At 39.9% G+C, this 25741-nt stretch overlaps 1 protein-coding gene across 1 annotated transcript in view; it reads right to left on the bottom strand.

Annotated features, from left to right (window-relative positions):
- FHIT (fragile histidine triad) overlaps window positions 1-25741 on the bottom strand; it is a 265628-nt gene that overhangs the window by 212822 nt on the left and 27065 nt on the right.

Raw genomic sequence — 25741 nt, forward strand, 5'->3', positions numbered from 1 at the left:
AAAATTTTGCATTAACGTATCCGTGAGTCACCAACTTCCTCCCACCCTCAACAAAGGTGAGGAGTAGACCTTGCCAATTCTAACCTAGCACTGGAGTTTAGGCTTGTTGGATAGAGCCAGTACTTCCAAATAAGTTTTAAAAGGAACTTTTTAAAGAGAATTAATTAAACCTAGCTTCCAGCCTACATGATTCCCATGAGTATAACTAAATTTATATTAAAATTGATATTCAAAACTAACTATAAATATTTAAAATGCTTTTATCGACAAATGAAACTAGACCAGCATAGAGGAAGTTGAACTCAACTTCCAATTTCCTCCTCTCTGCTCTACCAAGCCAGAAAGAACTAATCAAACTGGTTGTAAAGAGAAGCGATGGCCAAGACAGGCTTGGAAATGAGACTGCCAGGGAACATGTCATTGTTTTAAAGGTCTTTCTACACTGGATGAATCCAGAGATCTTGCAGGTAAACTGCTGAACTGATTTGAGGGCCTCTGAGGTCACTACAGCCATATGCAAAGGTGTCCAAAGAAGGATAGCTCTAGAACTTGCAGATAAAACTGCTGAATTGATTTTGGGAGCCTGTGGAGAATCATCATCATAAGCAGAGGTATCCAAACAGGGAACACTGTAGTACTCAACCTCTTGCTGGGTAAAAATTAGAACATGGCACTCAAGGCATAAAGTGTCCCTTGCTTAGTTCCCAGGCACTTGGCTCACAGTGGAAGTCTGGACTGGATTTCAACCCAACTCCCACTGTGGTCAGGAACCTTCATGTAGGCCATAACCTGTGCAACCTACATACAGCTGTCCTGGGCCTAAATATTGCCTACGAATAAACGTCCCTTCATCAAAAGAAATAACTACAGTCAGGTGTCATTTGATGATGGTGATACATTCTGAGAAATTCATCATTGGCGATTTTGTCACTGTGTGAACGTCACAGAGTGCACTTACACAAACCTAGATGGTTTAGCCTGCTACACACCTAGGCTATAACGTACAGCCATGGCTCCCATGCTACAAACCTGTACAGCATGTTACTGTACTGAATACTGTCAGCAGTTGTAACATAATGGTTAAGTATCTGTGTATCTAAACACATCTAAACAAAGAAAAGGTACAGTCAAAATATGATATAAAGGATAAAAAATGGTACACTTGTAGAGGGCACTTAGCATGAGAGGAGCTTGCAGGACTAGAAGTTGCTCTGGGTGAATCGGTCAGTGAGTGGTGAGTGAATGTGAAGGCCTAGGACATTCCTGTACACTACTGTACACTTAGGTTACACTAAATGTATAAAAACAATTTTCTTTCTTCAATGATAAATTAATCTTAGCTTACTGTAACTTCCTTCACATCTTGTCCTCCTGGAAGTTCTTCAGGGGCAATAACATATGTGGAGCTGTGACCTCCTATAATAACAATGCCTTCTTCTGGAATACCTCCTGAAGGACCTGCCTGAGGTTGTCCTACAATTAACTTTTTTTTTTTTTAATAAGTAGAAGAAGTGTGCCCTGAAATAACAATAAACAGTATAGTACACACATCAATCAGTAACATAGTTGTTATATTTTCAAGTATTACATATTGTACATGACTATATGTGTTGTAATTCTATACGATGGACAGCACAGATTTGTTTACACGTGAGTAACATGTTGCACTGAAATGTCAAGACAGCTATAATATCACTAAGTGGTAAGAATTTTTCAGCTCTATTATCATCTTTGGGACTATGTCCTATATGTAGTCCATCGCTGACCAAAATGTCACTATAGGGCACACGGCTGCATAGCCTTACAAGCTTAACAAAAGCTAAGCAAAATTCTAAATTACATTCTTTTAAAATTATTGGTAGAAATTTGGCAATGATGTCCACTAAGAGTGAGCATGGTTCCCAAATGCAACTTGGTTTCTGTGTTTGCAGAACTAGCCCAATAATCCAAGGAATACTACAAAATACAATGTATGGTGTTTAAAGATATCGTAATTTTCTTCTAGGGTAAGATGGGGAAGAAAAGACCAAATGTGAAAGAAGGAAAAGAATGAAAAAAAAGGAAGAAATGGAAAAAGAAGGGGGAGGAAAGACTTAGAAAGAAAAATAAAAGAAAGGAGAATGGGATAAAAGAAGATACAGAAAATGAAAAAGGAAGGAAGAATGCAGAACGACAGGATATCTGCAAGATATGTGGCAATCGCTCACTAAGAGGCCAAGAAGGCAGCATTTCCCAACATTCTTCACCAGGGTGTCTTAATGCCTTGCGAAGCATGTCATTTTCATCCATTGTGGCAGAGCTCAAGCAGTAATGACAAAGTAACATTCTAAAAGATCAGAGTAAGTGTCAGTTTTCCCTTTTTACTAATTTGGAGGAACACTGAAGTAAGGAAAAATACCTCCTATTTTTCCAGGGAGTCATTTTTAACACATAATCAGGGCTTTGGAAGGCAAACTTACTTTAGACTGTAACCGTTGTTGACCTCCGTTGTTGAGTACTTTGCTACCAAGGGCAGGTGTCAAGGACTCTCAGATGCCCATGATAAGATCATACACGTTCAATCTGATTTCACAATATGAACTAAGGATTTTTGATAAAGTGAAGACTTGCCCAGAAGCAGGACAGGTACCTAGGTAAACTTCAAGCAGGTCAGGAAGCTCAGAGCTATTTAAGCAATATTTTGGACTCAGCATAGTAGTCTAACAAAAAACGAAAGAGGAAAAATGAGTTGTGTCTTCAAAATATCTCTTGGAGCAAGACCATTCCATCAAAAAGTAATCCTTCATTTCCTGATTCCAAAGATCAGATACCAGCAGCTCTCATAATGCCTCTAGTGGTAGCTCTGTGGTTTTATATCAAAGTTCTCTAACCTCCCCAGAGACCTGGTGTCTCAGCACTTTTAATCCATTACTCCCCATTAAGTGCATTAGCTACATAAGCCCAGAAGACACCAGTGTAGGTCAGCATTTGCCAAAGTGTTTCCACAAGCACTCGTGCCACCAGATGCTAAAACACAGTCTGTGAACAAAAGGGCTTGCTGTCAAATACTATTCAGAGATGCTGGAGTTAAACAAAGCTAAAGTTGTTTATTTACTGCTAGGTTTCTCCAAGCTTCTAAAATGCCAGTGTGGCCTGTCAGTGCGTAAGAAAGAGACCAAGAAGGTAACATTTCCCAAACATTCTTTACCAGGCTGTCTTAATCTTCTAATTTTGCTAAGCATCATCACAGACAAGCATTCTGCTGAACGCATTTTGGAAAACAAAATGTGTTCACAAAATAGGTTGACTAGAGGGTATGAGAAGTCCATGTTTCAGGTATTGCTCACATATTAAAATTTTTGCACAAATGCATTATGCTCTGTAATTATCCCTCGCTTGCATGAACGACAACAAAAGTCTTCTGTATCTAAATCCACAGGGATCTGACCTGTTTTATGCATATTTATTGTGTTGCTCAAGAATGCTTAATGATTTTTTTTCTATTGCAATCTTCATTTCGTTATTCAAACATTAAAATTAATAACATTCTAAGTAATTCTTCAGTTTCCTTCATTTGTACATGGTGGCAGTCTTTAAGTAAAATTCCTTAACAGTGGTTTTCAAAGAAAGCTTTTACCCATACAAAACCTCCATATTTGGAGACTCTAATATGAGTTAAGTGGAAAAGTAAATGCTAATGTTTCATTAACCCTAATGCTTGGATTTTACCCCAACCTCTGCCGTGCTCTGCTCCCCCTGAAGTGCTTGTTTGCTTTTCAGTTCACCAAAAGCTCTGGTTAAATAAATGTTAAACTAATGGGAACAGTGACTGTGTTTTGTATAATATGGAGCCATTACCAGCTATTTTATGGTTTATTTGCCTGCTTGTGTGTATTAAATGCATTTTGTTAAGTTCACCTAAGGACATTTCCCTCAGTAGGCATAAATTCATGGTGCCTAAAAGGCGACTTACATTAGTACAGCTTCATCATCTACACTAATATTTCCAGCCCCCTCAAAAATGAGATATTTTCTTGAAGGTAAAATAATAAAATGTACTGCATGCCTGAGACTGAAGAAGCCACTTAAATCATCTATGATAAGCCCAAGAAAAGGATCATTGAAGTTAACTGGCCTTGACAATTTCAGCTACACCTCCCTTTGATAGAACCATTTCCAAAGATTGTCATCGCAAATGCACGTCTCCCTCCGGAAAACTACGTTTTCTTTTCACCCCCACCCAGAACATGACCAAATATCATTTTGCTGGGGACCGAACCTCCCTCGACCTGCCTTGCACCTCATATGTTTTCATTTAACTACAGTTCTCAGCTAATACCACTGCCCTCCGAAGTTTACCTCTGGGAAGACAAAAAAGATAGTCGTTATAAACAGATGGTCTTTTCAAGGAAAAGTAGTTACATTTAAATACAGATAAATGTACTGTAAATAATGGCCTTAAAAGAATTTAGGTCTTTAAGGGGGAAAATATGATAGCACAAGATACTATTCGTTAATTACAGACGATTTTTTTTTTCCTTCCCTTGAAGACAAAACCAATTTCTAATGAAGCATAATGAATCGTAAAGAGGCACGAACGCTCATTCCAACAGATGTTTATTGATTAGTGTTGACTGAACACAAACACAACTGAGTGGTGTTTGCTGCTGTCAGCAAGTGGTGGGAAGCGGCACCAGCCATCTCCCCGCCTCGTTATTTTACCTTTCAAAGACAAGCTGACAAATTTATTTTGTCACGAGCAGCTGTGTTCTTATTTTTAAAGGGTTGGCTTACAACTAAGAAAGCAAGTGGAGGCAACAGCCTTTTGGTGTCCAATGTGTTATCTGGCAAGGACAGATTGTTTTAGGGTGCAATGGAAAAGATTTTTAATGGAATTACGTTTCAAATGAGCAGCATATGCTTGATTTTCCCTTCTGCTACTCATCCTGCCATTTGTTAATTTTTGTTATTGTTGTTCTCTGGGACTCCTAAATTTTCATACAAGCTGTCTCGTCCAGCACTAACACAGCTTGGGGTGAATTACCGTTTGGGATGCAAAACCCTGCACCTCCTACTTCAGTCGTTTTGGGTTTTGTTTTTGTTTTTGTTCCTAGATTTTCTACATTCAACCAGTGTTCACTGGGGAACCAGTCGACTGAACGAGGGAAAATAAAAAATAAATTCTCCATCTATGTGAGCCCTTGAGTCCCAGAGCTTGAAAATGTGACTTCAGAATATGTGTGGACTTGTCAGCAGCTCAGCTGCATGCAATCATGGGGTCACAGCCCAGATCAGAGGTCTCGAGAAACTCCGAAATTGGGAATTAGGAGAAAATGTTTTTCCCTTTAACATCATAATGCCACATATTAATTTAAATGATTCTCTCAGAATGATTCTGTGGCCCAGTTAAATAAAGTTCAAGGAAATGAATTTCAATCTTCGGCATTCTGAGTCCCATTTGAAAGCAGTCGGCTTTACAAGATTAAAAAAAAATTACAGGGAATAGGAAATCTTTGGATAGCAGGTGCTTTGATAGATGTCAGAATATTTTTCTTAAAAATGTGAACAAGCATGGGAAAGAGGCACCGCCATTATTGTCTTTGTTTGAGAGGTCTTATCATGAAAATTTCATTGTATTTGGGGACTAAAGACAGGAATGGCTAAGCCTGAAGGGTCTTGGTTCAAGAGGTGATTTTGGTAAAACACTGTCAATGGAACCTAAGGTTGGATGGGTTTATAAACTATATTTTGGGGCTAACAACCAGTTGAAAAATCTGGAGAGACTCATGTCTTTCTGTAGGTTTCCCTTGGGAACTAAGGTGAAGCAGAGCTTTCCAAGAGAGAAAGAGAATGCCCAACATTTTTCAAGAACATGTGTATCAACCAGTGAGAAAAAACGGTCTTGGAAGCCTAGACAGCATCCGTGGTCAGCTCTGAGCTCAGGCAAACTTAGGTCCATGTCCAGGTTCCCCCATTCACTACTTGGATGATCCTGGGAAAATCACATAAACTCATTAAGGTATAGTTTTCTTATTTATGATGTCGGCATGATGATGTCCATTTCAAGGGTCACTGTGCAGATGAGATGGGTTACTATGGGACGTAGCATAAAAAAAAACATTAAATTGTAACAAAATATAATCAGAAATACCACCAATGTCAATTCCCTATTCTATCTCATGTCTTGTATCCAGTTAGTTTCTAAGTCACAAAGGTTCAATTCCTTCATGGTAGGTCCTGTGCTGACATGCCATGCTCTGTCACATGTCAGCCTTGAATGAACTGGAATGTCCACTGCTTGGTCACTGTTAAAGAACTGCACATGTGAGATGCCCTATCATTATGTCACCTGTGGACCATGTAGCAAGATGACGCTAGTGTCCTAGTAAGGGTGGGTACTCAGAACCAAGATGGTACAGCCAGCCGTGTGGCTTACTAAGTTCAGCGATGACATACACATATAAAGAAAATACTCTCGAGTTTCAGAAGGACTTGGTGGGATATTTAACAGACTTGATATGCCCCAAATGGGGACTTGTGAGACCCAGGACCACTTAATCCCGGGCAATCAGAATATTACTGTCATCGACTCAAGTGTATCTGTCATGAAGAACTGGGGAGATCTGAGAAGTTTGGTTCACCAACCATCCCCGGATCCCATCTGGAATGCTTGGCTGGGAAGGTCTCTGTAGCATCTACTGCAGTAAACCATCAACTTCGGTAAGGTTTCTGGGTCAGCCTTCTTATTCTCACTAAGCCTCCGGCCTAAACCTTTGAGGGTGCCTGTTCTTCACTGTTCGTGGGTCACCAGTCCCACAGCCAGTCAGCTTTTCTCGGCAGGTTCCATCCTGCCCCAGACTCTGCACCAATCAGACTCCCTGCCCAGGGGAATCCGGGCCCTGTGAACTCACAGCTTGAGGTCTTGACTGCAAGTCAGCCCAGCAGCAGGTCCCACCCTGCTCATTTAAGCTGCTGGTATCACAGTTTAGGTCACTCAGTTCCTGTCTTTTTACTCTGTCCATGTCTCAGGGACATGTCTAGCACCCTATTCTTTTGGGATTGGGTTTCTGCCTTGTCCCTTCAAAGTTCTCTGGGGGTCAGAAGAAAATCAGTATTTTCTGGCCCTTACTTAGAACTTTCATCAAACTTATCTACTTACTGCTCTTCCGTCATAGCCTGCCCTGGGCTCTATCGCTGCCACAGTTTGCTCCTGACTTCTCTCTCCCTCAACCCCATTCTTAATCTCAACTCCTCTACCAGTAAAACCTACCCAGCTAAATGCCAGCTCTTCTTCCATGAACCCCAGCCAGACAGGCTGTATCTCTCTTCCCTAACTCTTAAAATACTTGATTCCTCACTTCCGGCACTTTTGTTTCCCATGATGGTGACTGCTGACATGACTTTTCTTTCTGTTAAACTCTTGACTGTCTTCCAAACTCATCTTCCCTTATCCACTCATATTCCTTCTAATCTGTTGTTCATTCTGGAATTATAATGACCTTCTTAAAACATAATTCTGATTTCCTCTGTTTCTGGCCTTCAGTCATTTCCCACTGTATGTAGGATAAAGATTTAGATCTTAAACAAAACCTAGAAGGCTTTAGTTGGCTTTATTATATTTACAGTCTCATCTCACATCTTCAATCTCCTCTAGTCTTATTATCCTCTTACCACACCAACCTCTCTCCCCTGACACAGGACCTTTGCACATGTTCGTACACTTCCCCCGAACCTCCATCTCTGCCTTCAATAAGTTAACATTTATTTACCCTTTACCTCTCAATTCAATCATGAGTTTCTAAAGATCTGTTGTGGTCTTCCCAATTAGGCCAATTCTATTTGATCTAACATTTCCTAGCCCAAATATGTCTTCTTTATAGCACACACCAGAGATGTGATTTTAGTTTTTTATTAATTTCCTGCTACCCCACTAAATGGTAACCTCCATGATGGAAGGAACCATGTTAGATTTGGTTCAACATTTTATCCTGATAGGTTCTTATAATACGTATGTAGTTGCTCAATTAACAATTGCTGATTGAAGTGTTTGGACCAAGGGCCAGGTTTCATTTTTCTTCTTATTCCACTGATTTCTGGCACATAGGAGAGGCTCCATAACTGCCCTCCACCAACAAAAATATAGGTGCAATGTTTAAAAAGCTTCCTGTTTCTTCCTGTGCTACTATTAAGCAGGACCAGAGCAGCAATACTTCACAGGGGCACTGTGGAGTCTTCAAGCACAATATTTTGAAAAAAAACTAGTCTGTGCCATATATAAGGAAGCATATGTTCCCCTTAGGCCACAATGGCATTTTTCAACAACTGATATGGAGTGCCTCAAATTGCGACAGGCACAGCAATCCATACTGGCCATAAAGGCAGGCCAAAGGGAACGTTATGACCCCAGAGTGTCACCACTGCCTATCTATTTGCCCAAGTTGTACCCCCAACCCCAAAGGACAGATGGTTTGCCTACAAAGTGTCCAAGAAATAAAAGAAGAATAAAAGTTTTGTCCTCACTCTGTTCAGGAAGTCTAGGAGCCTTATTTTTCAAAGGTAAAAACCATGAACTTTGCCTTTTAAACCTTATTTCTAAGTATGACAGATTTCTACAATTAAACACCTACCTAATGACTTCAGTGCCAGGTATTTAGGCCATTCTGGCCCAGCTCTACTGACTATTCCAGTGCCTCTAAAACACCTTCACCCAGCATGAGAAATAAACAGAGACGTTATTTTCTACCTCATCTACCTTGCATTTCCTCACGCGTAATACTGCCACATATTAACAGGCAGTAGCAACACAACCAGCAAACCTAGTGAAGGATGAGCCTATGTACCGGCAACCGTGTTTACACGCAGACAGTATCAACTTCATACATATCTAATGACTGCAGTGTGCACGGCAGCCAAGCCCAACAGATGTTAAATGACAAAACTCACACTAAAAGTTGTACATGACTTTACATAGGTGAATTCCAGTTTCATGTTCAAAAGCTACCTAATATTTAAAGGTTGAGGGAAATTGAGTCTATAGTAAAGATAGAAAAGTACTACACCAACGCCAGACCTTACCAGTGGTCAATAGATTAATACTAACCCAATAAGAACAGGTTTCATCTCTATCATGACGATTCATAACAAATAATTTTAACTATTCTTAGTACCAGCATTCTCTAGTCCCTGTTCTGGCTTTACTTCTCTCCATTGCACTTATCACCATCTAACATGCATAGTTTTACTTATTTAATATTTTATTTTTTATATGCCTCCATCCCACTCAACTGAAATGCAAACTCCATGAAGGCAGGGATTTTTAATTGGTTTTATTCCTTGCTATATCCCTAGAAGCTAAGACACAGGGAACTAAGATTATTTGTTGAATGAATGAATGAATGAGATTCTCAGCATTTCCTAGGCACTGTTCCTATTGCTTTTCATGAATTAAAAGAAGGCAGCACAAATGAATAGATGAATAAACAAGAATGTGGGCCTGAAAGTCAGATAACCTGAGTTCCAAATCTATTTAATTTTTATCTTAGGCAAGTCTCTTAAAATCTGTTTCCCAAATGGCCACCTCTAAAATGGAGATGATAATAAAGACACTATATCACAGGGCTAGTATGAGATGTAATGAGATAATAGATATAAGGTGCTTTGCACAGTTCCTGGGCACATAGTAATTATATAATAAAAGTTAGCCATTATTTTTATATTCATGCTATTATATTTATAATTATTAATAACTATTATTATCTGCAAAACAACCCTAAAGGGTAGGTACTACTATTATTCTCTACTATATATTCTCTTTCTACAATTGACACTTAGAAAGAGGGAATGTTCCTGCATGAAACTGCAAAATGGTGAAGGGTAGAAAAGAATGTTTGAAAAAAGGGGTAGAGGAGCAAGGCAGACAGAAGCATCACAACAGGCAGAATTCAGAGGTATTCGCCTAGAAATAAGAAGATGCATCTTGGAGAATTTGGTTAAAGTGGGTTCTGTGAGCACGTGGGTGCCAGGTAGAGCCAGGGTAGATACTTACCTTAGCAGATCTAGAACTGCAGATGGACTATGGTAAACCAGCAGATTGGGCTGGGAATCCAGGTCACGTGACTCTGAACTCTGGTTCCTTGGCTCAATTTTCTTTACTCTCATAGAGAGTAAGAGCTTCAGCTCCTCCCCTTACCTTAGAATATTCCAAAAAATCCAGGTTTTTAGTGAAAATTTTCTATTCAGGTGGACTTGGGTTCAGATAGAATCACTTACAAGTTTAGAGACTTTGGGTAATTCATTTAACCCCTCTGACCCTTAATCTCTTTATTTGCAAAATGGGGGTAGTAACTACATCAACCCCACAGGGTTGGCATGAAGATGAAATGAAAGGTTCCTGAAAAGTACTGCATGTGGTGTGTGGGCCGAGCAAGCTTTTAGTAATTGTACACACAGAAGTAGCATTCCACTTGGCTAAGCAAATGCTTTTGGTAAAATCAAAGTGTTTTCTCTTCCCTGCCTGTCTCCCCAGAAAAGAATAACACAGGGTATAGCAAATTCAATATTACCCCCAAACGCATGTTAACAATCAACAACTGTCATTCTTAATGTCTTGGGGAAAATCAGCTTAATTTCCAAATACAAAAAACAAAAAAAAACTTCAAATAATTAGGTGTTTTACAAAAACAAGTCAGAAAGTTTTTTAGGAACTTTGTCTCAAGAACCAGACAAAGGCAAGCACAACATTTATGTTATGGTGTGGTCATAGGAAAGAGAATTGGGAAAGAGGAAAGGAAGGGGGGTGAAATCCTAGTACTCAATGTTCCCATGCACACGCTCCCATCCCAACCAGACCTACCCTAACCAGCCATCACATTTGATGCTTAAAATATGCCTAAACCAATCTAGATTTGCCTCAGCACTTTCTAAATATCTGGGCTTGCCCTAGAAATATTGACAAGGGAGAATGAAATTCAGTTTAGACTCAAAGGCCAGTCATTTCAAAATGTCAAGTGAAATAACATCTCTCCATCCTTCGCTGTGCTGATAAACTCACACAACAAAGAAATCCTGACCCTGAGAGATCAACCCTGCAAGCAAGAGAACAAGTATGCAAGATATTTCTGAGATTACTTTGGAGCTAGACATGGCTTTAAGCCACATCTAATTGCTGGGGGGAGGGAAGGTTTTAACTGAGGTGCTGTACACCACCAGGGGTCTCTGAGTGGGGCTGAGGTCAGGGACAGTGAGAACCTGTTGAAATTGTCTGGGAATGTGCTTTTCCCCACAGAGCCGGGATACAGCTTTCCTTAACTGATCAGAGGGGCCTAAAAACCAAAAGATGTTAAGAACGCATTTTCGACTCTCTCATTTTATAGATCACACAACTGAGTCCCAGATAAAATAAGAGTGTTTTTCTCAAGATTATACGCCTGCCAATCGTCCTGACTTTGCCACTAGAGAAGTCTGCCCCAGACTCCGGCCTGCCGTTTCTCCATCAAGGACTCTTTTCAAGACACTCAGAGGGCTCCCCTTGCTACGATGACTACAATTTATGCTCTCTTCCCAACATTTTGATTTATTTTTAGTGAAAAAGTAAGTATCCCTGAAACACTTCTTTAAAATAAAGTCAGCCTGCCAAACCAGCACTGATGCACAAACTTAGTAGCACAAAATCCACCATTGACCACAATAATAGCAAAGAAAAAAGGTCATAAAAAGGAAAAAAACTCACAAACACACACACACATTTAAGTTTCCAAGCCTCAAAGAGGTTATTCCACACAATGACAGGGGCTTCTCTTTGTGTCAAGGTTGAACAAACTGGATTTAACTCTACATTTTGATAATATCAGCAGAGGTGCAATCATTGTGTTATTTAACAATTATAAAATTGCAATACGAAACTATTCTCTTCCACAGTTCCCTTTAACAAATCTAAAGCAAAGAGAATCTCTCATGCCAGATTTGAATGTATTTATAAATATCTATCTGTAGCCCCAGGGCAAAAGACCTACACACACAAAAAAACAAATAAATCAAGGGCATTTTTTTAGGCCAGGTTTCTTATAGCTTTAGTTGCCCCAGCTATTAATTAACAGAGACACAATGGCATAAGAAAGAGAGCGATAATTGGAATATTCAGAGGTTGGTGGTCAATTTGTCATGTTCTGTTTTTAAGTATTACTTTTCCTTAGAGGGAGGGCAGCCATGAAATTATTTGTTGCGAAGATGAAAAAGCAAGAGTACAGTATTATTAAGTACCTGCAGCAAAGTGTTTATTTTGCGCCAGGCAATTTGCTATGTACTGCCTATCACATAAAATCTCAGATCATTCTCACAGTAACCATAGGGGCATTATTGTTAATCCCAGTTTACAGATGAAGAAACTGAGGCCCCAAAACAGGCCAAGCAACTTGCTCTAGTCATATGACTGATAATTTGCAAAATGTGGACTCAAACCCCAAAGCCTATGTGTTTTTACTCACTGTGGTCTTGGCCAGCAAATTTGGGGAAGTCCTGTCATAAAGCTGTGTTAATAAGGCCACCTTACATGCCAATTACAACTTTATTTAAAATTTAAAGTGCTTTATTTCTTCCTGAAGAGGGAAAGAAAATGTGAGATACCAACACTATAACTATGCTTTAGTTAGAGCCCTGAAATCACTCATGTATAATTAGCTATACCTATGATCTAAATACTTAAAATATCATTAAAAGCTCTACTATAAATACTAGAGTAGTTAGACAGCTAATTAACTAGTTAGTGGCCTTCTGTTCACCTTTTAGCATTTCTACTTAGTTATCTGAAACAACGCAAACCATTGTCTAAGTAGAAGCTCAGACCAATGGGTCTTTGTATGGGCCCTGGGAGCCTAGGAAGAATTTGCTAAAAAATAACTGGATAGACATATGTACATTTTTCTCAAGTGAAGGGCCAAAGCTTCTCAAAAGGGCACAGGATCTAAAACAAACAAACAAAAATGCTAAAAACACAGAGGTCTGGACCACCCAGCACATGGGGTTACTGATCTGCAGGCTCTGTTCCCTAAAAGGAAATGTGTCAAGTTTCCAAATGTGGGGAGCAAGGGTAGTGAAAAACAAGTATAAACCTGTTAGATAACTAACTGAATATTCCCTTCTGCATTAGAAGGCTCAAGAATTCAGCAGACAGATACAACCAAACCATTCTGTGGTGCCGTTGGAGTACGGCTCTTTCTGACATTGTTTTCGTTTCCTGTTAAACATCTAATGACTGTTTTGATCTGTCTGCCTACAGATGTCACACTGAGGCTGAGACACCACAGAGCCAGGACCCACCCAGACTTCCAAATCACCTCCCCAAAGCACCAAGGAAAATCCATCCTGACCTTGGTCTTGCGGACCCGAAGAGCCCTGGAAGTCAGGCGGCATTACAGATTCACAGGCTGTTTGCGCAGTTAATGCATTAATAACATTCATCAAAGCCACAGCCACTTTTTATAAGTTAGCATTTCCCTCATTGCATTTTCATCACATACTTTGCACGTGTTTCCATTTCCAAGATTCAGGGAAAACAAGATGTTTAATTGAAAATGTTTACAGTGGAGACCTTATAAATTACTTGATAGACTTGGGAGAGGAAAGCATTTTGCAAAATACCAGCCACAGGAATAAAATATTTTAGAGAATCCCTCGGGATCATTTGTTTTCTGTGGATATCAAAATCCTTCCTAAATAGGCATATCTCAGGTGGGGGAAGAAAGTGCTAGTGAAGCCGAGTTAGGATGTATATGTTCTTATAGAACATTCCAGGTCAGTGGGGCACATTGATATGTGGTGGGCTGGTCTGTGGTGCTTTACTGGATAAATGACAAATGGGCTGGTTGCTATACCCCCAACCTGCCCATAAGTGAGTGAGCCCATGTGACAAGAGCGCACGTTTTCAACAAGACAGAAACTGTGAAAATGAGCGTCACCGTCCTCCCACATAAAGAGCAACAGCAAAATGAGACTTAAATGCAGCACTTTCTTAATGGGAGGCTCAAGTAACTCCGGGGGACGAAGCAGAAGCTCTTCTCCAGTCCTTCCCGGCATATTAAGGTCAGCTGACAACACTGTTCGACAGAGAAGACTTAATGTGTCTGACAGATGGCAAATACACCATATTGACTTTTCTTCCTAATTTAACAAATTTGAATCTTTTGTCAATTTTCTTTCCCCAGTGAAAAGAGATTCTAAAATACCACTTAAGCTCACATTGCTCTTTTCCCCCTCTCCCTCTTACACATTACGTTTGACACTGTCTAAAGAAACTGAAACCAGCTCGCTAAATTAACTACTCATGCCAGCCATTGACGATCATCACAGCTTCAGACACTGGCATGAGTGTTAATTCCTCATTTCTGCTAGCTGTGAGGCAGCCTCAGTTCAGGCCGGTGGAAGTTAACTGAACGGACAACAGGGATTCCTTGAACTCGCAGAAACAACACACGAAAGTACACATTTGCGTTCTTCACTTGAATTTAAAAAAGAGGCCCTGGTTTTATCAAATTCCTGAAGGTTCGACCCCTCTGCTTTAGTTAGAGGTTGTTTTCTTTAGCCGTAAGTCCATAGTCTCTATTGCACCTTGAAATTTCAGGAGGTTGGTCTATGCCAGATGGATGGGATGAGGGTGGAGAAGAGCTTCACACTCTGGTGAAGCTACTTGGATGGCAAAACTGCCCAAGCTGCCCCAGGTGTCACTGAAATTCAGCGTGGGGAAGGCGTGGCCAGGCTAAGTATAGCGTGCTGTCACAAGGAGGCAAGGCATTCTTTCCCACGACTGCCTCACCCCTTCCACCAAGTGAGGACACAGTGAGAAGATGGTCTTAACCAGAAAGTGGGCCTTCGCTAGACAGTGAACCCGCCAGCACTTTGACCTTGGACTTTTCAGCCTCCACAACTGTGAGAAATAAGTGTTTGCTGTTTATAAGCCACCCAGTTTATAGTATTATATTATAGCATCTTGAACACACTAAGACAGTTTATCAAAGTTTCCAATATGTGCTAAAATTACGTATAATCCTAACTATGAACATGAAATTTTGCCAAATCTGAAAATAACACCAGTTTCTCTTGAAAATCGTTGTAGTTCTGTTACCTAAGAATACAGACAAAGCATCTGCAGAATTTTGTTTTTCTGTATAAACAAAAAACCCACCACCAACAAAAAAACAGTGGGTCCATGGTGAAGTAAGTTTGACAAATATTTAGTTATACAAAATAAAATTGATTTTTTGGCTATAAGAAAATAAAAATTCTTAGAGCATCTCATGGGCTTGGAGAATATTATCCTTTAGATTATTCCTGAATCCAAATAAATTTCTTAAATTTTGTCTCAAAGGATTAACATTTCCATACATGGAATGCCCGTATATTAAAGAGGACTTAATATTCCTGTCTTGAGCTTGCTTTTGAGTTTCAGGATAATCCCTATGTTTCCAGCCGATTACCTGGTTAGGTCAACATGAGGCAAATAGCCTCAAGAAAATGGGCCATTGCTACTTTGAGAAATTTAATATCCAAATTCTATTGCTGTCCTTGAACTGTGGTCTCTGATTTCCTGCTACAAATAAGTAGGCCACCAGTGAGACCTGAAAAATCTTCATTACACACAGATCCCCATAGTGGCAGTGCGTGGCTGCATGACCTAACCTATAGATAACACCCCTGCACCTGACATCCGGCCCATGTTTCCTCAGTTTCAGAGTAAGGAACATATCAAAGTGCCCACGCATTGAGGCAAAGAGATGCCCTTCATAATTAACTGTTCTTATGTAGTTTCTAGAATAATAAATGATCAAACGGGGAAGTTAAACAAACATAATACATTTAGTGTGAAATGACCAAATATGCCAAATTAACCTTAAATGTACTCAGACTTTTAGCTCTGGAATTGACATGAATTATTTTCTAGAACCCAAGAAAAAGTCTGATGTGGTTAATTTAAAATTATACTTTGTGATACAGTGCAATAAAATCTCACAGGATTTAAGGTATCAGTTTACATTCTTGCCAGGGTCAGCAAAAAAATCCCCAGTATTGATCTGGTATTAAAAATCAGTTGACTTCACTTCTTTCCGAACAGGTAGCCTTCGACTGCTGAGCAGCAGCTGGTCTTACTTCTCTCTAATGACAACAGGAAGAAATAAATAGACTATTCAAACAGAGCTCTTCACATTACATTAGCTGAACAAATAGTGATGTATGGGTCTCTTTTCTCAAGCACTGCCTTAGCTTGTAAAGATGAGAGGGAGGAAGACATCGCTTATAAATCCTATTAGAATATTTAAACAAACACAAAATAACTTCCCTGAAGATCACTGTTTAAAAGAAAAAAAAATACGAACAATGTGTCTTTTAATTGTAGATTTGGGGGCAACAAAAAAGCCCCTGATAAATCTTTGCAATTCAGGCGTTATGTGCAATCATAAAAGAAAAAAAAGAGTTTACCGTTTTATGAGCAGTGCCCAGAGGCAATGGGGTGAAAGCACTGTGGTGTTTCAGTTGGCTGTAGAAATAGCGCAAACCAATTCCGCTAAAGTGAAGTGTCTTATCCATAACTATCTTTGCTTTGCGAATATTTCAGAATGAATTTTTGCCCTATTTAATCTGCTTTTAGGATTGTAGGCTCAATTTCCAGTGTAGACCAGTTCTTGCCGAATGGGAGGAGATTCTGAGCTAGAATAAGCACCTGTAGCTGACTAGAGACACATTAAAACAATAAATAGCGCTTCAACCAGCCATGTGCTTACGAGGTGCCACTACATAGAGAAAGGAAGCGTGTCTAGACAAGGACCTCAGCCACAGTCCCTACTGTCTCAGAACCGTGACTCTGAAACATCTCAGCGGCTTCTACACATTACTGGTGCAGTCACCAAAGCTTGAGTTGTCTACTAGTAAATTAGAGACCATCGCAAGGAAAAGACTAGATGAAGTTCTATGTATCATGTATCAGTCAGGACTCTTTTTGACAAAAAAAGAATGGAAGCATTTCCGTCTCGGAACCAGAAAAGCCCAAAATAAGCAATGAGAGGACACCTGACTTCAGTCAAGTATCCATTACTGTATCGCCCCTGTGACTAAAGGGGACAGAGTTACCATAATTAACCTGGCTGGAAGGGTTGTTGGGTGGACCCAAAACGACAGCCTCTATGTATTGAATTGACCGGGCAGAGAACACATGTTTATAAATTATAATTAACCAAGTCCACAATGTATTAGAATTCTTAGAAGATCACTATTACTTGACTTTGGCATGAATAATTTCTTTTGCCTCTTATTAAGCAGCACACTATCCTTAACATACCAAAATGAGACTCTTCAGTCCCTGATCGCTGGGCGTGCTGCACTGTGTTGTTCTCCCAGTTGTAGCAGCAGATATGCTGAACCTCGCATCGTTTCTCCTTATTGTTTTATTGTTAGTGCCTTAGACTGGGTTTCCCCAGAGCAGACCGTGAGACAAGAATCTGAGTGTAAATGGATTATCTGAGAGATGGTCTCAGGAAGCACCATTAGGGGAGTGGAGGAAGCAGACAGGGAGGGAAGAAAGCTACTGTAAGGAATATTCATCAACATGGTACTGCTTCAAGCAATTGGGGCTCAGTTCTGCCAGAGGCCTCTGGGAGACAGCATGGTACATGCCTCAGTTTTCTCATGTCAGAGGAAGGAAGCTGGGTGATTTATCCTCCAGCGCCCACTTGTCATTGGCTGAAGGCTGGTCCTACAGTCAGTAAATCCCCAGTACTCCACGGCTGCTCCCTGTGCTGGTGAGGGAGAGCCTTGAAGTGCAGAGCAGAAGGCATATGTAATATAATAGCCTCAGCATGTACAAGAAGGCTGAGTCGCAGAGGATGCAGCCAAGGCACACAGCTTTTGCAAACACCAGCAACACACATTTATGATAACATTCATTTATTCAGTACATACTTACCAAGCTCTTATTATTAATATGTGTGGGTATTCTTCTAGGTGCTGGGAATACACTGAGGACCAAATAAAGATTACAGTCTTATTTAATACCCAGCACAAATAGGCTGGGCAGATTCCAGGGGGGCTACATGTCATAATCCTGTTCTCTGCCCTAGGTTCAAATGTGGTTCTTAATCTTAAGAATCAGTATTGAGCTTCCTCATCACCAGTCCAGCTGAGTTGCGGTCTATGACCCAATAATGAATGTGAATGAGGAATTGGAACAACCAGACAGATATTAGAAAAGAGTATAGTTTCAATTACTGAACGGTGAGATATGTTTTGCTTATAAAATTCTTTTAGGACATCTTCCCTGTGGTGGATTGAGTTCAGAGACACTGCAGAGTTGTCTGTTCTAATTCTTGACAGTTGAGTGGGGTGTGTAGCTGGAGACTGAACCGGCATTGCTGACTTCAAATGTGCCCTGCAGAGACCAACTAATCTCCATTACGAACACAGATTAGTCTGCCTTCCAAATGGTATAGAACTCTATTTTATCTACACTGGCAGGGTAGAGGAGAGTATTTGCCAAAACTCTAGACATGGGGCATTATTTGTAAAACCTTAGCGTACCCTCGAGTATTGCTTTAAATAGACAATTACACTGAGACAGAAAGTAATAAACTATGTGGTATGAGTGAAAGACAAATTATACCTATTCCTAAATATAAACAAGTAAAGCTATTTCATATTGTGTACTGAACATTTATGTACCTAATTTAGAATTTGCTAAGAGGCAACTTTATCTGTTCTCATTATCTCTAACGCTTGGCATTTCCCATCTCAGGGCAATGAGTCCAACTTCACAAGCATTGCTTAGCTGTGAGGACTCCATTTAACTCAAGACTTAAATAGTCTTGAAGAATTGGGATGAGTCTTGCATGCTCTATAGCAGGGTGAGTGAATATATGTCGCACATGCCCTTAAGAGACATCATTAATTGGTCACATCTCACTCCTGCACTGAGCCTAGACTGAGCCTCAGAATCCTTCATAGCACAGCTCTCCAGACAGTTGTGACTAATCTAGAACTGCTACTCATGATGAAGCCTATTTGACATCTATGACAAATTTACAGAGCCTGGTCCCCTCAGTGCCACACTGCCTCCTGAGAGAGAGAGAGAGAGAGAGAGAGAGAGAGAGAGAGAAGACAAGGAGAAGAGGAGAAGAGGAGATTGAGGGGGAAGAAGAAAGAAAGTTTGAAACAAGTACCTCATCCTTTGTTCTCTGCACATTTCAAGGAATAAGTGCTTACTCCACTTTAATCACAGTCTGTGCTGGCTAAAAAAAACATGGCCAAAAGGGGTTCACAGTTTATGGTTTCCCACCCTGAAACTGTAGTGGGTAACTTTCTTGGGAAAAACTCAGACAGACTCATTTTTTCCAAAAGCAAAGAAAGAAGAAAGAAAGAAAAAAAGAGAGAAAGAGAGAAAGAAATCTCCACATCCTTAAGATAACTGAGAAGTTCCCAGCAGGAATAAATCATCCAAATAAAACTCAAGGGCACTCTACCTTTGAAAGGATAGTTAAGAAATTGCTAGAGGTATGTAGAAGGATTAAAATTCCAAATACCATATTTTTCCCAACTCTTTCTATTTTTCCTTACACCCTGACTTTACAAAGAATGATTCCCTTTGCTGTATCACCTGGATGGCTGTGATTGGCTCTCCATCAAAGCCCAGGGGGTTCTGGGTATGAGAAAGTAGTCCAATACATATTTTTCTGAAACTCCGTAAAAGTTTCCATTGTACCAGCTACTTCTTGTGGTGACCCAGATCATCATTCACCTGGTATAAATGAGCTTGGCTGTGAACAAGGTTAAGAATTAGAGCCAAGGATGATCTATTAGTTCATCTTGTTTGTCTCATGGGACAAAAGCAAAATTGTTTCTCTGGAGAGTTTTCTTGAATATTTTTCCAAGTCTAACTTGAAATCACATTCTGAATCTTGCAGCCCACCAGTAATTAGTTGTTTTAACACAGCAACAATAGCCAACATGAACGCAAACTGTATTAACATGCGGTATTACAGTTTTATACTACAAGCTCATTTACAAGCATTATTTGTTTTTATAAACTTGAGCTAGGATGACTCTTTCCTCGCTGCCTTTAATTAATAAGGAAAGCTTAATATGCACTTTTTCCCCCATCAATCTGGCACTAAAAATGCTGAATTTCTTTTGTAGTAATTTGAAAGAAGAGTTTGGGGCTATTAGAAGAAATTCACATCAGGCATTTCTCTCCATGGCCTACTTATATTTTTCAAAGTGAAAGGATATTTCAAAGAAAGAAAAACTTGGGGTACTAGAGATGTCTGCCCCATCTAAAGTCCTATTTTTCGATTTTCTACACAAAGAAGCCTTATGGTACATTTTAATAATGTAACTTGAAATATATTTTGAAAGGGGGAACAAGTCCTAACCCGACCCACGACAGAACAATGCCTCACGTAGATTCTTGGACAAATATCTGACTGCAGGAGTCCCTTTCTTTTGTCTCCTGGGTAATTATTTCACACATTTGGGAGGTTTATAGGGAATGTGTATTAGCCTTTCAAGTAAAAAGTATGAGGCTCTGACTCTTCCTGGAAATCTGGAAGGAGCAGAGAATATGAAATTATCAGGTAGCCTCCAATATCGAACCAGAGATCCTGCAGGTCACCTTCAGTGCTGAATATTCCAAAGTTACCTTCGTTAAAAATGCAGAAACAGCTTGAGAATATATCTGACTTTACCTTTTAAAAGTAGGATTAAAAATTTAAGAAGCTTCATGAATCACTCTCCCACTTCTCTAGTCTTTGGTATTTTTTTTCTATCCTTTATGCCCTGATAGAATCTATTGTTGGTTTATGTGTAACATTATCAAATAAAGCAAAATTGTGAAAATATTCTTTTTTAGATGAATAGAACTTTCCCTAAACATTATAATCACAACATCTCTCATTCATGCATTTATTCACTCATCCATCCATCCATCTACTTATTCATTCATTTGTTTATTCACTCAGGTATTTTCTGAGCTCATTCTATGTGCCAGGCACTCTTTTAAACAGCGGGAATACACATGTCCCCTGTTCTCATGAGCTTACAGTCTACTGGAGAAAATAGATTCTAATCAAATAATCACATGTGCATTAGGGTTCCAAACTGAGATAAGGACCTTGAAATAAAGGAACAAACACCCAAGAGATCAGGGCAGCCTTGCCTGAGGAGGTGGCACTTGAGTCAAGAGCTTCAGCAGGAGTACAGGTTAAGTAAAGAAGAGTAGGACAAGCGCTCTAAGACGGGAGATGCTATGCATTTACGCCCCAGTGCAGGAGGGATGCACTAGGCAAAGTCCTAAAAGCAAAGAACAGGAGCTATTTGCTGGGCTACTCTGAGATAGATTCTCTCACCTACATGGCGGCATGCATAATTCCAGGCCAGTGAACATGAATGAACACGGTAAGTATCCTAAATTCTCTGGATTGCCCACACTGAGGTGCAGCCTGGGGTGGGGATGGTGGAGAAGATCTTGCCTTAGGCCTTTAGACTCTAGGCTTTAGGAAGGTTCTGTGTAGGAGAGTGGATCTGAAATACCCAGGAATGGGAGAAAATAGATGAATGGTGATTTTCTCTGCCTTCCAATGGCTTCCTGGCGGAAAAGGCAGATGAAAACATATCGGCGTCTCTGCCCATATCTTAGCAGATGTTGTTTTTACAAGCAAGGTTTTTCAACTCTGATTCCCTGGAAAACTTTGAGAATATGGTAGACATCCTTCTTACTGGGTAAGTTCTACAGAGGGATGAAATGGCTGACTTTCCCCCACACTTGAGGGCTTTGATTCCTAGCCTTATTCGGCACCTGGGAAATAAAGCAAGGTCTCAGCTTTGGTTCTACTGAGAGTGAGACACTGCTTGCTCTTTCGTAATCAGGTTCACATTCACTCCAACAACATGGAGGTCAGAAGTGACCACGGGAGACAAGAGTCATTCCGGATAACTCTTCATACCTTACTATGACACCATCAGGTCTCTGAGGGCTGGGCTTGTCAGGGTCTGAGACATTGAAATATGGCATAAAGAACCTTCTATGTTGCAGAACAATTATCTTCCACAATCTATAAGTAAAAGCAATGAGGTGAGATTTCACCACGTCCCTTCAACAAGAAGTACATCTGCGCTGAGTTTGGTGTCTTCATAGAGAGTCATTCTCAGGGAACCTGGAGCTTCCTGTCTGACACACTCACCTCCCTCCCTCTGTTCATTGCACAAACACAGGACTTCATTTTTAAAAAACTGCGTTCAACTTCCCAGATACCATTATATCAAAATGACATGCTCCTCTCCACAAACACCAGAGAGTGAAAGACAAAGACAGATGGACAACAGAGGATGTCTTCCCACTAGCAGGGTTTTCTCTGGATAGAGAACTTTATCTCTAGTACAACATGGAAAGGAGTCAGGAAATGCATGCAAATCCCAGCATAGGCTTATTTTTATGCTGCTGCTATTGTTTTTAACCTTTATTGGGAACCAATAAAAAATCCTCACACTTTATGAAGGCTTTTTAGGTGATAATTTTTAAAAAGACATCAGCTAAAATATAACCATGGATGATTGTAATTTCTGACTTTACATTTTTCTGTATTTTCCAAAGTATCTACAATGAGCAAGTATCATGTTTGTAATCAGAAAAGAAACTATGAAGATCTCCTAGATGAGATGTCTGCACTCGCACTCAGGAAGCTGTTTGGCATCACGAGAGCCGGGGGAACAATGCCAATGCTCTCAGTGTCAAGGCCCTCGGTTGCTTCAATCATGAAGGATTCTGTTTCCTGGGGATTTTCATCAGTTACAAGTTCAACAAAATCAGCTGTTAAATGAATAAATGTGAAATCTTAAAATACACGTAGAGAAAGTATACTGTTCTAAATTAAACAAATATTTAGTGTTTCAAATCATATAGAAGCAGCTGAGGAGAACCAGCTCTCACATACCAGATCTCAATCTGCTTTAAAAACTGCTGACTCCTCATCTTTGCTCCTGAATTAGAGCATTTCATCTTTGTGAACTTTTACCATTACCGCATTGTGATAAGTCTTGGCTAATACTCTGTGAAGAAATAATTAATAATAATCCACACCAGGCAAAAGCAGATAGGGCAACAGGAGCACAGAACTAGGTTGGTGTCATGTGGCTCAAGGGCCACTTGGGGAAAAACAATGAAAGGGTTTTTATTGACCAAAGTGGTTTAACAAATGACACTTAAGTGATCTATTGACATGTTAGAACAGCAGCAAGATTGCTTACTTATTAAGTCATTTTTTGAAATAGTCATTATAGAGCTTTGGCCATAAATCAAGAACAAAAGATTCCAGGAAATAATTTTTAAGAAAAAACATAGAAACACATAGTAATGTTGAGAGAAGGAGTTTGGAGTTAAATAGGGTTATCAGTTACATTTTCCAAGTGTCTTTCCTAGAAATAATCCTTGTATGAGTTCAAACCTTCAAAATCAAGGTGAACTATTTTGGGTAAACTTGAGGGTTGACTTTGGCAGACTATCAGCTCCATGAGGTCAGGGGCCACATCTGTTTTATTTTGTAGTGTGTAGGGAGCACCAGGCTATGTGCGACAGTGGGTGTCACTCAGCAGGTGCTCAGTATACTAATACTAAAGGAATGGATGAAAGATACTGTATAGCACTCTCCGATTTTGCAAGCAGAAAATCACAGCCTTTCTGAATTTAAACTTACAGAATAAAACCCAATACCATACAGACTCTTAATGACATTTCAGTATTTAGACTATGGACTAAGATCTTCTCCAGGCAGAAAGATATCTCATCCAGTATTTCCTCTATGTGTTTAACTTGATTTGGTGTGCAATGTAAATGATCCTGATGGATATCTAGGTTCTACAGGGTTCCACAGCAATCCTTCAGCTAATGGGATCTTGCATTTTCTCCTATTTATCACTTCATTCTAAATTCACCTGCCTCACCCTAGCTCTTGTTATAATCTCAAGCAGATAGGTACATTAGTATCCCAGTCTTTAGTTTCATCCTATTAACTGCTATAGGTTATTCTCTTGGAAGTATCTTTCATCTCAGTCTATTCCTAATCCCTTCAATGGGGCCTGAATGCTTTCTGAATTAAATTCCGACAGCAAACCCTGGCACTTGATCAGACCCTCTTTATAATCAGACTCCAAACCTGCTTATCAGGGACTCATCTCGCTGTTCTTCTTCCCATATGTCAGCCAAGATGCTCAACTCACTGCTGCTCCCTCCAAACTTAGGCCCCTACTGGCCCCTTTGTAGAGAAAGAAAACACACACACACACACACACACACACAAACACACACACACAGAGAAAGAGACGCTGGGTGCTGAGTCCCTGGACCAAGCCATACCTGAAGACAGAAACTTCCCTTGGACTCTTTAATTATATGACCCAATAAATTATCCATTTACTTTAGCTACTTGGGGTTTTCTATCACTTGCAACTGGAAGAGTCTTCATGTATTCAGGGAAGAGAAGATAAGGGAAAGGGGGAACATAAAAAGGGGGGAAAGGAGAAACAGAGGAAGAAAACAATGAAAGATTTGCCCAAAGTCATAATACTAGCCAGGATAGGATAAGAAAACAGAGCATGAAGCCTAGAGTCCACAACTCTTTCCCCTCCTACTTCCCTGCTGAAATTAGTACTATTAACCATTGCCACACACAGTTACTTTGAAGGTAAACAAATGAGAACCAACCTACCATCCAGACTCCACAGGTTTACTAAGATATATATTTGCCTTGAGTGGCTTATATTGTTTTCCTGGTGTTGTACATTTAAAAATTGCTTTCATAATTAAGCTTACCAAAGGGTATGGGGATGCCAGTTTTAATCTATAGAAATAGTAATGCTAAAATCAATTTGTAGAATATTTCAATTGGATTGATGGGTACCCTCTCCACTAAAACCAAATTATTTCCCTACCAATGCTTCTTTAGAAGCATATACCAACACTGCACCAGGATTTTCAAAAAACTGCAACGATGCCATTATTCACAGAGACTGGATCAGACAGCCAACAATCAAAACGTAAGGAAAAAATTAATATTTTATCCTTGAACTCAGAGTGCCTGATTTCTATTAAACACTGATTAGAACTTTCTCATAGAATATGCTGCTTTGTGCCTGCTGGATTTTCTCAGTTTCCCAGTGCTTTGAGCAGCAGACAACAGAAGTAAGGAACAGGAAACAGCTGTCATCTGTGCCATAGACATTGGCATGCAGCTTAGTCACAGAACAGAGAGAACATGTGAAATGCACCAGCATAACTTTGCGACAGTGGCACCATAAAGACCTAGGCCCCAAATACGACAACAGGATTGAAAATGCTTCTCGCTACAACGATGATGAATCTACCACACGCTTACCAACTTTATTCCAACTGATGGTATTTCCCCTCAAAAGAACGGATTTAATTATTCTGCCTAAATGAAGTCCAGGTTGTTAATGCAATAATAATTAGCTAAAAACTAAAAAAAACCACACCTATTTAATCCTACTCATGGTTTCCGTCTCTAATGTTTCCCTTAGACCATCATCTTCTCCTGTTTTGATGGAACCACCCCAAGAGGTGAGAAAGTCGCCTTACATCTGGGAAACTCTTTAACCACCCAAATCCACGGTGTTCGCTATTCATCTTCAACTCACTGCTTGGTCCTTAAGACATACTGCCTCCTGTTTTGGTTATCTATCTAAGTTTCCTATCCTTCCTACAGAATTGCAAACCCCCAGA

This window comes from Propithecus coquereli, unplaced genomic scaffold (assembly GCF_000956105.1).
Source record: "Propithecus coquereli isolate 6110/MARCELLA unplaced genomic scaffold, Pcoq_1.0 Scaffold1, whole genome shotgun sequence".
NCBI lineage: Eukaryota > Metazoa > Chordata > Mammalia > Primates > Indriidae > Propithecus > Propithecus coquereli.